Source organism: Corythoichthys intestinalis, chromosome 13 (assembly GCF_030265065.1).
Source record: "Corythoichthys intestinalis isolate RoL2023-P3 chromosome 13, ASM3026506v1, whole genome shotgun sequence".
NCBI lineage: Eukaryota > Metazoa > Chordata > Actinopteri > Syngnathiformes > Syngnathidae > Corythoichthys > Corythoichthys intestinalis.
Window position 1 is genome coordinate 879,259 of NC_080407.1, and position 14,497 is coordinate 893,755.

Genomic DNA, 14,497 nt, shown 5'->3' on the forward strand with positions numbered 1-14,497 from the left:
TACTTCAAAATTCAGATATTTTAAGATGCCCCTTTGTTTAGAATCGGCAACTTAATACTACAGTATGTCAGGGGTAACGCTAATCCATACAAGAACTTTCAAGTGGAGCTAAAAGTATGTTGTCGGGGCCTGCGCGTGCCCCCTTGAGGTGTGTATGGGGGGGGGGGCTGAGGTAGAAAGGGGGAAGGGGATGGTAGGACTTCTTGGTTCTTGTCCCTGACCCGTGTCTAAGTGGCGCTGCAATGTTTACTGTGAGGAAGGAAGCTGTCAACTGTGTTTGCTCCCATCTCAGCATGGCGGACCTCAAAACCCTCCGACACACGCACTTCAGGCCCCCGCCTCACCCCTTACATGGAAGCAGAACCTTTCACGTCAGACCTTAAGAAGCAAAGACGGATTTCTGAGCCCGACTCGGCTCGTATGCGACGGGGCCTCCCCCGCAAAGGCCCGAAGGTGACTGACGGGCCTTTTCTACTCGCGGTTTCGTGTTTCCTGCCGGTGCAAAGTCCAGGGAGCCGCTGCCGCATTCCTGACCAGGTCATGAACTGACCACCTCTTTCACTGCGGGACCACCGCCCGCCTCTGCGCAACCCCTCCTCCAAACCGCTGCTACCAGCGTGGGCCAGGAAGCAACAGAGAACACCTCAGTTTTAGTCAAAAAGCATTTGCTGATAAAGCGGCTGTAATCAAAGGTAAACTCAACTGTTAAATACAGGATGAGCCTCATACGTGACTAGGGGTATGAGAAAATATGGAAATGGTGATATATCGTGATACTTTGTATCCCAAAAGGTTATCGATATGCTCCTGCCAAGAATGGAGATATCCTTTTAAAAAGGTGTCAATGCCCAAAAGAAAAATGAACAAACTAGTTGCTAGCAAAATGTTCCACCATTATAGTCTCTCAGTTAACTCTAAGGCTGCATTGACGGTGCGCACGTCCATTTAGACTGGGAACGTTCGTTCATTCGAAACCAGCGCATTCAGTCATTTTGTCTGATTTTCAGGCCATTCACAGGTCACTCGCTGTTCATTTACAGGTCATTTTCTGTTGTGTTTGAGTCACTGCCTATTCATTTGGGTGATTCCCAGGTCACTTCCTGTTCTGTAACTCAAAATAAACAGGAAGAGACCCATCAAATACCCCAAAATCAACAGGAAGTAACTGTAAATCAACAGGAAAATGACCTCAAATGGCCCAAAATGACCTCATTGCCTGGCATTGGCTGCCACTACCGGCCATAGACGTTCAAACTGATTGGACGTCTACTAGTGATAAACTCATTCCAATTCACGATGTGACTATGCTGGAACTTTTGTTGGGTGCTGTTCCAGTGAGACCTTAAATGGCCCAAAAATGACCTAAATGCCTGGCATTGACTGCCACTGACAGCCAATCAGTTTGAAGTGGGAGGGATGGGGATGAACTGTGACCCTCCCAGTTCAAATTGTTTGGACGTCTACAAGTGATAAACTGATTCCAATTCACAGCAGAAGCTTGTTTTTCGGTTTATTAGTTGTTTGTAGAATATCCTCGAATTATTTCCTGACCAATTTATCCATAATCGTTGTATCGCCGTATCGTTATCGTGAGCTTTGTGTCGCAAATCGTATCGTATCGTGAGGTACCGAGAGGTTCCCGCTCCTATACGTGACCTCGATTTCGGGCGACGTAAGCGAAGAATAAGTGATGCTGATTCGCGAAGGGATGTTTCCATCAAAGGTCAACAATAGAAAAAGACAATCGTGTTTCACTGCCATTGACGGCAATCACCGCCACAGCAGTTCTGTGGATGGCCGTCACCAGACTACGACTAAACGAAGGATGAAAAGACAATGAAATGAATAAAAATGATTGCTTGGTAGAACCTCTGTGAAGTTGGCCCCCATCATAAGCAAATTTATTGAAAAAATTTAGTAAATTATTTGTGCTGTAAAAAGTTTCATTTGTGCGCCAATCGTTTTTAAGATATTTACAATTATTTTATAGGTCAATCTGAGGTCAACCATTTTGATGGCTAAAAATGGTTTCAATCGTTTATGCTGTAAAATTTTTTGTTTGTGCTGCTATCGTTATCAAGATATTAATTTCGAGTGAAGACGTCAATTGCAGCCCCTCCATCACGGCTGACGGAGCGTACCGACTCTCTCAATTGCAGAGGGGTGTCCGAACAACTAGAGCAGACGTAGCACAAACCAATGCAAGGAGGGATGCAATTCACGTCATCACTCCAAATAAATATCTGCAAAATGGACCCGAAGGGATGCCATTTGTTTGTGCGACATTTGCTTTAGTTGTTGGGAAACCCCTTTGTTATTGAGAGAATCGGTACGCTCCGTCAGCCACGGGAGTTGGATACGGAAAAGCTGCGTCATCACTCGAAATTAAAATCTCAATATCTCTAAAATGATAGTAGCACAAACAATTTTTTTACAGCACAAACGTAGCATAAACGAACAGAAGGCCCATTTTGCAATTAATGGGGGGGCTGCGTGACGTCATCACTCGAAATACATATCTCAAAAAACGATACCAGCGCAAACAAAACTTTCTACGGCACAAAAGATTATATAAATTTGTATCTGATGAGGGGCCAACTTCACCGAGATCTATGACAAATACAGACTTCATGTGAATGAAAATGTCACTTCACTACTGTATGTCTATGAGTTTTGTTTTGTTTTTTGGCTTCCTTTGTCGCCTGGCAACATTTGAGAGCTTCCAGCGACTTCACTCCTTTCCACTACAAACACAGGGATGAATACGGTGCCCCCGTCCTTCTCCAGACCCCCCCTTTAGGCTCACCTCAGGGCCCCGAGCTCGTCACGCTCTGCCCGTCCCGCCAATCTCTATCTGGACGGGAGCAGAAAGGCGGGGAAATAGGGCGCCTTTTTCCCTGGAATGCGATGAGACGGCCCACGTTGGCAGGCGGGCGGGCGGGCGCGCCTCTCTGCTTTTTAATTGGCCGGCAGATTAGCTCGTTGATGGTCGGCCGCGAGACGGGGTGCGAGCGGGGAGCTCGGTGCGAGGCGCTGATAAGGACGCTGTCGGGGGCGGCGGGGGCGACTACCCCCTCAACCCGTCTTCATGCTTACTAATAGAATCTGGAGGGTGTCTTTTAGAATGCTTGATGTAAACAAACTGTTTGACAGCAAATAAAAGACACCTGAGAACTTGTAACGCTAAATCACATGACACCACAGAGGAAAGGAATTCAAATACTACAGGCCCAACTAGGATATTTTCAAGATTCAGTGACTTTTCATTCTTCTGCTTTGAATGGACATGAGTTTGTCACTAGTAGACGTCCAATCCATTTGAACCGGGAGGGTGGATTGGATTGAAATGGATCGGACGAGTGGCAAAATTTGGAATGTTTTAAAGAGCCACATGTCATGTGCTGAACGTTGTAGTTTTGTTTGCAATTGGGGCTAAATTGTCACATTTGGTGCAAAGTTGCGTCATGAAGGAAATGTCGGGCGCGCGCACACAGGAAGTAGCTGTGATGAGTTTTTTCTCTCGCTTGTTTTTTCCCCCAAAGCGTCTGACTTGTTATCTGCGGCGTCATCTCGCGGCGATGATGGATGTAATGCGGGCCGCAGCTGGCCATTAGTCAATTACCAAATTGAATCGTCACAATTATGAGAAGCCATAACGATTAACGCCGCATTTCCTCTTTTAATTCAGCCTTGATGATTTTTGCAGAGGGGCCCTAACTTCCTTATCTCCGGTCTTCGTATTCCAACTTTCCCTCGCTTCTTTAAAAGTAGATCTCATTAGGCTCGTCCGGCCCCTCCATCACATTACGCCGGCCTCTCCGGTTCTGGTTCTGGCCGGCCCGAGCGCCGATCCGGGCCAGCCGCCGAGGAATCTGATAGGGATAAACCAATTTGCGCCGCACGCAAACATCCCGGCTCGCTCCCGCCGCTCGTTTAAGACGACGGTCGGAGAGGCCGGCAATTAAGTTTTAATTAGGTGGGCTAATTATTGCCGGCCAGGAAGTATCAGACGGCAGGATGATTGTTCTCTGGCCTGCGGAGATCAGACCTAATGGGGGTGCGAGGAGGGGGCTTCTACAGTATCCCCACCCACGCTCACACGTGCTCCTCTTACACCGACTTCGACCCTCCATCTTTGAAACTTTTCCTACTTTCAGCTTGAATTCAATCATTGACGCAAACAAAGGAGGTCATAAAAGAAATCTCGACAGCAGATAAGTTTAGATCAAAGGTGTGACTTTAAGCGCAAACTTCCGAATATCTGAATAATCCAATTAGTCCCTCTCCGACGCACGCAGACACGTGCGCGAAGCAGATAAGAAGTCGACGGCGCGGGATTATCGGTGAGTCGGGCCGCCATTTTGTTTGGCACAGGTGTCACGGGAGAAACCTTCAAGATGGAGATAGCGGCGAGCGGGCGGGGTTAAAGTTTTCCCGGGCGATTAGGACGAGATGACGGGTGACATCCGTAAAGGGATTAGGGCGCCCTAATCCCGCTTTTGTCGCGGCGCCGATAAACAGCGCGGCGTGCCGGGATGAAAAGTGAACACGGGCTACACAAATAACTTCCTAATACCCCTTTTGTGCACCTGAGCGCACTTCAACGCAACAAGCGGCGAGGAAGTTCTCCTCCTCGAGTGCCGCCGCACGGGCCCAAAAATCGAGGGGAAACGCCGACCGACGCCTTTGTCGCGCAGCTGTCATTTTGCGGTGTCACTTCACACGCGCGCACCTGTGCGCGCAGGACAGACCACCAACTGACAGTCTGGTGTCAAAGAAACGACTGTACAGGTGACTCGCATTAGCGCACAAACATTGACCGACACGACACGATGAATCGACCGCTAAACATTTGGATGACCAATGATTGACCTAATCCTTTGTTTTCCCCTAGTCCTAGTAAATATTCTTATTTGTAGTTACTTTTTTACACATTTTATGAGATTTCGTGCCAGCCCCTCCTCTGTGAATGCACTACATTCAATGGGCTAGATGTCAAATTTGTATTGGAGGGGCGAACTTTCATTCGTATTGAATGTCCAGCGCCATCAATGGAGTTAACCCTTAAACACCTAAACCTGTTTTAGCCAGATTGACATGCCTTCGATGTTACCTTTATATTTCAAAGAAAAAAATTGTTCACAATGGCCAGGTTGTGTCCTTTTTTTCAGGACAACCTTCATGCCCAAACTTTTGTTTTCTTCACTGATCAATTATAATCAACATTTTGTTTCCAAAAAAATAAATAAAAGCAAAAAAAAATTGTAATATTGATGTCCCATTGACAACCAAACATGCGCGACGAACCGTTTTGAGGTGTGATAATATTTATTCAACTTGTTAGGATATACATTAAATAGAAAAAAAATGAGACTGAGTAGTTTTATAATTGATCATTTGACAAAAACAGCAGGTACGGTCATTGGCGTTTATGTCCTTTCTGCACTGCTGCTCAAAAGTATTGGCACCCATGCACTTCTGTCAGATAATGCTCAATTTCTCCCAGAAAATGATTGCAATTACAAATGCTTTGGTAGTAATATTTTCATTTATTTCGCTTGCAATGAAAAAACAAAAAAGAGAATGGAAAAGAAAAAAAAATCATTTTATACAAAACTCCAAAAATGGGCCAGGCAAAAGTATTGGCACCCTTTGAAAAATCATGTGATGCTTCTCTTATTTGTGTAATTAACAGCACCTGTTACTTACCTGTGGCACATAACAGGTGGTGGCAATGACTAAATCACACTTGCAGCCAGTTAAAATGGATTAAAGTTGACTCAACCTTGGTCCTGTGTTCTTGTGTATACCACATTGAGAATGGAGAAAAGAAAGAAGACCAAAGAACTGTCTGAGGACTTGAGAAGCAAAATTGTGAGGAAGCATGGGTAATCTCAAGGCTCCAAGTCCATCTCCAAAGACCTGAATGTTCCTGTGTCCACCGTGCGCAGTGTCATCAATGGGTGTAAAGCCCACGGCACTGTGGCTAACCCTCCTAGATGTGGATGGAAAAGAAAAATTGGCGAGAGATTTCAACAAAAGATTGTGCGGATGGTGGATAAAGAACCTCGACTAACATCAAACAAGTTCAAGCTGTCCTGCAGTCTGAGGGTACAACAGTGTCGACCTGTACTATCCGTCGGCGTCTGAATGAAAAAGGACTCTGTGGTAAGATACCCAGGAAGACCCCACAGACATAAAAAAGCCAGGCTGGAGTTTTCCAAAACTTACCTGAGGAACCTAAAAACGTTCAGGAAGAATGTTCTCTGGTCAGATGAGACAAAAGTAGAGCATCAACATAGAGTTTATAGGGGGGAAAAAAACGAGGCTTTCAAAGACAAGAACACCGTCCCTACAGTCAAACATAGTGAAGGTTCGCTGATGTTTTGCAGTTGCTTTGCTACCTCTGGCACTGGACTGCTCGACTGTGTGCATGGCATTATGAAGACTACCAACAAATTTTGCAGCATAATGTAGGGCCCCGTGAGAGAAAGCTGGGTCTCCCTCAGAGTTCATGGGTCTTCCAGCAGGACAATGACCCAAAACGCATTTCAAAACGCACTAGAAAATGCGTTGAGAGAAAGCAATGGATACTTCTAAAGTGGCCAGCAATGAGTCCAGACCTGAATCCCATAGAACACCTGTGGTGAGATCTGAAAATGGCACCATTCAAATCTCAGGGACCTGGATCAGTTGGCCAAAGAAGAATGGTCTCGCATTGAAAGAAACTCAATGATGTATACCGGAAGCGGTTGTTCGCAGTTATTTTGTCTAAAGGTTGTGCTACCAAGTATTAAGCTGAGGGTGCCAATATTTTTGTCCGGCCCATTTTGGGAGTTTTGTGTAAAATGATTTTTTTTTCCTCCATTCCCTTTTGTGTTTTCTCATTGCAAGCAAAATAAATGAAGATATTACTACCAAAGCATTTGCAATTGAAATCATTTTCTGGGAGAAATTCAGCATTATCTGACAGAATTGCAGGGTTGCCGATACTTTTGGCCAGCACTGTACATACTATGGTCAAAACAGGTTATATACAGGAGATCAACAGTCCAAAATAGTGAATGTTATATATATGAAAACTATTTACAATAAACGTCATGAGATATTTTTCCTCTAAAGCCATAAAAATGAAAACTATATACATTTTCTTCGTCTTGGATTTCTCAGAGGCCTTGGTGAAACTGCAAGAAGCAGTTCCTCTCTGGCTGGAGATTGCATGTCTCACACATCCAGGCAGTGCTCCTTTGACAGAGACGCAGCGTTAACGCCCTATGCTGGCTTTCTGCAATTTCAATCTATGACCACACTGGAATCTCCAGATAGCTCCAGCATCTCCGCAGCCCTCTCCAGGACACAGGTCACTTAAGGAAGAAGACGAGTACTTATTTTATTGTCATTTCATAGCACGTACACAGTATAGCTGTTCCTCATTACAATACAAACTGTAGCAGAGTAGTAGTAGTCACAAATGCTGTAGAGTACTAACAATGTATGGATTACTGCACATACATGAAAATAATAATTTTATATGTACTTTATAACAAGACTTTGACAATGTGACACTGTTCAAATATGGTTGCTAAGCCAGCGAGGCAAGCATCATACATAGTACATTGACACGTGCACATTTACACTCTATATATTGTACTCTCAACACACAATTCAAATATGTTTTATACATAAAGTACCGTGAACAAATTAAAAATGAGCTTGAGAAAAGTACAGAGGCTTTCAACTACAGAGACACAATCGATACCTTTCTTCGCCAAACGCTGCTCCTCCCGTTGCGCTCTTGTTCCCAGACTCTTCTTTAACCTGTGCAGGTTTTATTGTCTCGCTGGCATTTACTCGCAAAAAAAAATAATAAAACCGGTCGTTCTTCGCTGTTTTTTTACCGCTCTCCTGACATCTCTTCTTCCGTGTATCGCGGGTCGCCACTGCCGGCACATCAGAGAATATAGGAGCCAGTTCTCTGGTTTCCCGGCAGTAGGAGAGAGAGATCGCAGCAATGACACCCGCTTGGCGGTCAAGTGCAACCTCTCAGCTTTCAGGATCCGTTGAAATTTTCGTGATAGCAAAAACCATTTAGGAGTGACGGCAGTTCAAAGTAGACATGAGGAAATGCGTCGCCAGCAACACATGTCGTCAAATGAGTGCCCTGTAAAGGGTTAAGTAGCTCCTCACTCTATAAGGAAATTGAGTGAAGGCTAATTTGCACCAGTCCGCCCATGGCACTTATATGGGATTCTATGTTAGCATTAAGCTAGTGGAGGTGGACTATTATGCATTTTGGTTGTAGATAGCTAAGAAACGGCCATTTATCAGTGAGCTCTGATGACGGCAGAGGCGTGTTTTCCCTCTGGCTCGTGACGTTCTGACGTCTCCCGTCGGTCCATTTCACAGCGGCTCTTTCATCAGTCTCCATTACCTGCTCATCGACGCCGCCCGCGCTTTCTTCTCGCCACGCCGTGCAAATTGGCCGCCGCGTCGAGATCTGAAAGCCAAGCAAAAACGGGGGTAGGGCGTCAGGCTAATGACTTCATTTTCTCTTTCATGTAGAGTCGGGCGAGACGGCCTTCAAATCCAATCTCCTTTTTCTTCACAAAAATCTTGATTTGAAGCACTTTTCTAAGTGTGTTAACCACAGACGCAGGGCAACGGCTTGGTTTCTCCTGTGACCGAACAAGCGTTGGAAGATTTTTTTCCCAGGCGATATTTGCATTTCATACCATACTTTGCCACTTTTATTTGGGACTTTATTCTTGAAATTTGGGAATATAATCTCTCATTTTTGATGAGTACTTTACTACTCCAGTGTTGAGTTTGGGGCAGACGTGTCCAAATTCCGGCCCGGGGGCCAAATGCGGCCCAGTGTCATCCGGCCCCCAGCCTCTGTCATAAAATCAATAACGTCTGGCCCGCACACAGACTTAATAAATTGGTCAGCAGTACTGCAACCAGCATATGAAGTAGCTTACACATGAAATGCTGCTCCTCATTTACCCACTAAAAGGCAGCAGCACTTTAGCCCTTTATTGCCAAATGTATCACATTTGATACACCTAAAATTTCGTGATTTTCAGACTAATTTAGAATTTTGACATTTCTTTTTGAAAAAAAAAATGATGGATGCAAGTTGACACATGCATCTGCAGGTTCCATGAGAAAAAAACAGGATTTAGCATGGGTTATAGCTATTAGAGCGCTTATTACACATATTCATTTTGACTTTTCTTTTCACAAATTTGAAAAAAAGGTTTCATTAGGAGCTTTTTTTTTTTCAACTTTTGGGATTCTCTGTTAATTGCTTCATGTTGCAGGTATTTAAGGGCTAAGCAACATTACTCCGTGTGACCCTTTACTTCCAATTTTCTAAAATGGCGACAATCAACAAAAAAAGTTGACTGTGACGGATGATCTTCAAGGATAGGTGGAAATTGGACTATTTCTTCACTAAAATACAAAACAACTGTGTCTTGCCTCATTTGCAGAGACAGTCGCTGTTTTTTAAATATTTCTATGTGAGGCGATATTACCAAAGAAGATACGCTGACATTACGACAAGAGTACAGGGAAGATACGCAGCGAGAAATTAAAACAACTTGAAGCTAGTTTAATTTCACAGCAGCAGTATTTCGCAAGAGCCCGAGAGTCGAAAGAGAACGCCGCAAAGGCTAGTTGCAAGATTGTTGAAATTATTAATAAAAATAAATAATAATAAAGCAAATGTGACACAGTGAATGGCTTGCTAAATTTTGCTTAAATATACTGTTCTGTGTAAAGGACGTCAGCCAAGGTCGGCCCCCCACATTTTTACCACGCCAAATCTGGCTCCCTTTCCAAAAAGTTTGGACACCCCTGGTTTAGGGGTACTGTACTTGAAAAGCCAATTATACGTTTTCAGAAAAGTTTAAGCGAGTGCTCCAATCAATTGATCGGGCCTTGTAAGAATTGAAACGAAACCGTTTCCCCCCCCCCACCCCAAAAAAAACCTCCGTTGTGTGCATCTTGCAAATTCCCTCCGTGCCCCCCCTGGAGAACACGAAATATTCCCCCACACAAATGAGACGTGGCGATTAACGGCTACGTTTACGCGTGACTTAGAGAATCGGCATCAGTCAGAAGAAATACGACAAATATACATTTAGCGGCAAAGCCCGGATCATCTGCGATTATTCCTTCTCTTGGCCCGTTTTGGCGCATTGGAGAGGAAGCGCTTCTCCCGTCTTTATTGTGAGAGGAAAAAGTTCAGGCGCCACCCAATTTATTGGGGAATCCGCGTGCGGCTTAGCCGGACTCTTTGCTCACAGACAGACATTGATGTGGGATTGGGACGTGTAACTGATTGGAGGAACGGGCCAAGTGGAGATTGGCGCGGCGTATCTGGACGCCGCACATGGGGAGCGTGTTTTTCGCGAGCCCGCTTCATCTGCTGTGTCGCCGGCCCTCCGTAAACGGGATTAGCGGATTATTAGAAGAGGTGTGTATAACCACGCCGTCTTTGTTGTGGCGGCAAACACTTTCTCTTACTCCAAATAGTCCCTTTCACATCAAAACGCACCCTTTTCGAGTCAAACCGCCAGTCGACGACACTCGAAAAGTCGACCGATTGCTCCGGTGGTTTTTATGACGTTCCGTCAAAATAACTGTTTGCGTCAAACCCATCGGCGTCACTGTAAAAGTGCTGAAAAATATCCGTGTCGTCGATTTCATCGCGACTTTTTCCACATAAAGACCAACTGCAATAAAAAAAAAATAAATAATTTGAAGTGAAGTTGACATTTTTGAAGTGCGTTTTGGGTCATTGTCCTGCTGGAAGAACCATTACCTCTGAGGGAGACCCAGCTTTCTCACATTAGGCCCTACTTTATGCAGCAAAATTTGTCTTCAGAATGCCAGAGGCCAGAGGCAAACCCAAAACATCAGGGAACCTCTGCCATGTTTGACTGTGGGGACCGTGTTCTTTTCTTTGAATTATGCTGATGCCTTTCCCCAAAAAGCTCTACTTTTGTCTCATCTGACCAGAGAACATTCTTCCTCTGGTAAGTTTTGGTAAAATCCAGCCTGGCTTTTTTATGTCTCTGGGTCTTTCTGGGTATCCTACCATATACCCCTTTCCCACTGGCCAAAAAACCCATGTCAACCCACTAACAATCGGCTTTCGGTGGCAGTGGGAAAGGTGCAGCGACCCGCCTCGACCCGTGTCAATCAACCCGCGTTAAAATCACCTCGGCTCTGATCGTCATGCAGTGTGAAAGCAAAATCCCGGGTCAACAGTCAACACCCTAATCTACATGGTGACGTCGGCTCTTACGTGATGCGTCATAACAATTTCGACCATTTTGAGGACAGTAAAAAGCATGAAAACAGAGAACACAAACGGAAAGGAGGCTTCCATGTTGCTCTGCATTGTTTACTACCTTGAACTGAATGAATTCGGTCGCACTTGTGTCGACGTGCATCGTAGCGTGGTGACGTCACGTAACCTTACACATGGCTGAGGAGGGGTGGGGGGTTAGACGGGTGAAAAAAAAAAAAAAAAACACACAGCTTTTTTTTTGTCAATGGGAAAGGTGCCAAATGCCAATTGCTAGTGGGTTGCATCGGCTTGGAAAAAATGCGCGTTGATTCACTAGTATCAGTGGGAAAGGGGCAATAGAGTCCCTTTTCATTCAGTACGGGTTGACATTGTTGTACCCCCAGACTGCAGGACGGCTCTCGTCGAAGTGTCTCATCAATTTTTCTTTTACGTCAACATTTAGGGAGGTTAGCCACAGTGCCGTGGGCTTTACACTTATTGATGACACTGCGCACGGTAGACACAGGAACATTCAGGTCTTTGGAGGTGGACTTGGAGCCTTGAGATTGCCAATACTTCCTCACAATTTTGCTTCTCAAGTCCTCAGACAGTTCAATGGTCTTCTTTCTTTTCTCCATGCTCAATGTGGTACACACAAGGACACAGGACAGAGTTGAGTCAACTTTAATCAGTTTTAACTGGCTGCAAGTGTGATTTAGTTATTTCCACCACCTGTTATGTGCCACTGGTAAGTAACAGGCGCTGTTAATTACACAAATCAGAGAAGCATCACATGAATTTTCAAAGGGTGCCAATACTTTTGTCAGGCTCATTTTTGGAGTTTTGTGTAAAGTGATCATGATTAAATTTTTTTTTCCATTCTCTTTTGTGTTTTTTCAATGCAAGCAAATTAAATGAAGATATTACTACCAACGCATTTGTAATTGCAATCATTTTCCGGGAGAAATTGAGCTTTATCTGAGAGAATTGCAGGGGTGCCAATACTTTTGGCCAGTACTGTACATATGGTTCTTTTTATTATCATTATATTTTGTTCAATAGGAAATAAAAACAAACACTCTGGTTATGGCTCCCAAACGTACTTTTTCAGTTTTTTTTTTTTTTAATATTGACAATGATAGACGTCCAATCCATTTCACAGTGATGACTGATTGGACGGCTATCGCCGCCAATGCCATTAATGTTTACAGTGACTATATTTCTAATTCCGAGCTAAAGGGGCGGCCGTCACGGCATTTTAGGGCACGTGCTCAGCAATTACGGTGGAGAGATTCTTTCACAAGTTTGAGAAGTGAAAAGAGGCGGCTGTTAAATGCGGCACGGAGCCATCTAAGCCGACAATAACCCTTTTACTCACACCGACAGTCATTTGCCGCGATGGCCTCGGTTTCGGCGGCTTAGCCCAGCGGAGCGGACTGGCGTGGCCGCCGCCCGTCGGGAGGGCTCGCCGAAGCCGTGGGGGGCGAGGCCCGCGGGAGCCCCCCCTAACCCACGGATTGTATTTGGGAGCCTGAGGCATGAAATGGAATAGCTTTAATCTGTTATCACCTGCAGGGAGGGGGCAAGGCATCGGGTCGGGAGACCGCCGATGGACGCCGAGGCGGCGACGATTGGGGCGGCTCGGTCCCCGCCGCTAAATGAAATATCAACCGGCGGGGACCGATAGCGATATTATTTTTCCTTTCATTCTTTTTCTGCCTGACTGAAGACGGTACACTCGCTCTTCAAACACAACTGCACAAACAAAGACTCACTGTATCCTGTGTTTGCTCAACAAATGGAGAAAATATAAATACATTTTTTCACACTCTCGTCAAGGGAGGAAAAATGATGAATGAGATGCTAAAGGCAGGAAAGATAGTCCCTATTTTAACAACAGCGTCTATAAATAGAAATTGTCTGCCTCGTTTTTTTCTGGATTTTCTTTGGCAGATGACGCCAACTTCCTGCTCAGGAAGAAGGCTTTTTCTTGGTGGCGTACCGACACAAACGGGTGGCGTAGGAGGCGGCGAACGCGCCAAACAGGGGCGGAAGTTGTGGCTTTCAAACTACTTTTTCTTTCGCAACAACCCAGCCGCTAGCTCTGGAAATGAATTCAAATTGGACAAAGGAGTCTTTAATGATGCTCACGTTTTGGCCGGGGTGGAAAACGTACCCCCAAAATTTACTCGAGTAAAAGTACTGTAGAAATAAGAGTAAAATTAGAAAAAGTAACATTTTTAAAATACTCAAAAATGTCACTTCAAATGTAATTAGTGACTTTGTTACGGTCGCAAATGATTCAGCAGGAAGCGATTGGTCGCTGGCACACAAGGTGGCACTGGGAGCGCCCCTTTTTTTCCGCCTGTCACTTTGTTGCTTTAAGATGACAGGGCTCTAAAAATAGGTGCGGTGGTTGACTTGACGCACGTTCGGAAAACAGATGCGCCACGCGCACAACTATTTCATCTGAAACGGATCCAAAAGCCAAAAATAGTCCATTAGAACTCAGCGACTCCAAAATTCACCATCGTGCTAAAGCTATCGTACGTCGGGACCTCGACTCTTTTTTTTTTTTTTTTTTTTTTTAACACGTAAACGTTTGTTTGGGTTTGCGCGAGGACGGAACGCGTCCGCGTTGTTCACCCGGTCACGCTGACACATGAGTGACAGGATGGCAGGAGAAACTTACAGTCCATAATAGTATGATCTCACACGTCTCGTTAACGCAAGCGTGTTGATTGAAAACATGTCAGACTCAAAGACAACATCCCGGAGTGGTTTGTGTACATAAGCTGACGCGTCAGACAAAAGCTGGCACGGAACTACATAGACTTTGCTGCTTTACTTTAGATTGATTTAGGACACTTACAATAAGCGAGAACTCAAAGGTACTGAAACGTGATGATTCAAGTTATCCAGCTATCTCAGATCTACCCAAAAGTAGTTAATCGGCACCAAGCTTGCAGAAGCGATAACTAAGATTTGTGCGTCAGGGACGAGCTGAGTTTAGCCTGGGTTGTAAGGGCAAGTTATTTTGGTTTTCCCCAGCAATAACTTGCTTCAAAAAATGATTGAAATAAGTATTTGAAAAAAAGTCACCATGGAATTGTAATAAAAAAAAAAAAAAATGTCATCCCTTCAATCTGTTTGATTTCATTAACTTTTGTGATTCCATCAAGTTGCCTCATCTGC

The 14,497-nt window shown here is 44.7% G+C and overlaps 1 protein-coding gene across 6 annotated transcripts in view; it reads right to left on the reverse strand.

The window, feature by feature from the left end:
- The window catches only part of usp44 (ubiquitin specific peptidase 44), a 111,336-nt gene that overhangs the window by 81,117 nt on the left and 15,722 nt on the right, over positions 1–14,497 (reverse strand). For 5 of the 6 annotated variants that reach the window (XM_057854660.1, XM_057854658.1, XM_057854656.1 and 2 more), the window contains one exon: positions 8,432–8,497. The exons of the other annotated variant lie outside the window; for it this stretch is intronic. The gene's annotated coding sequence lies outside the window, so the exon portion shown is untranslated. The remainder of the gene's footprint in view (positions 1–8,431; positions 8,498–14,497) is intronic. 6 annotated transcript variants of the gene reach the window in all.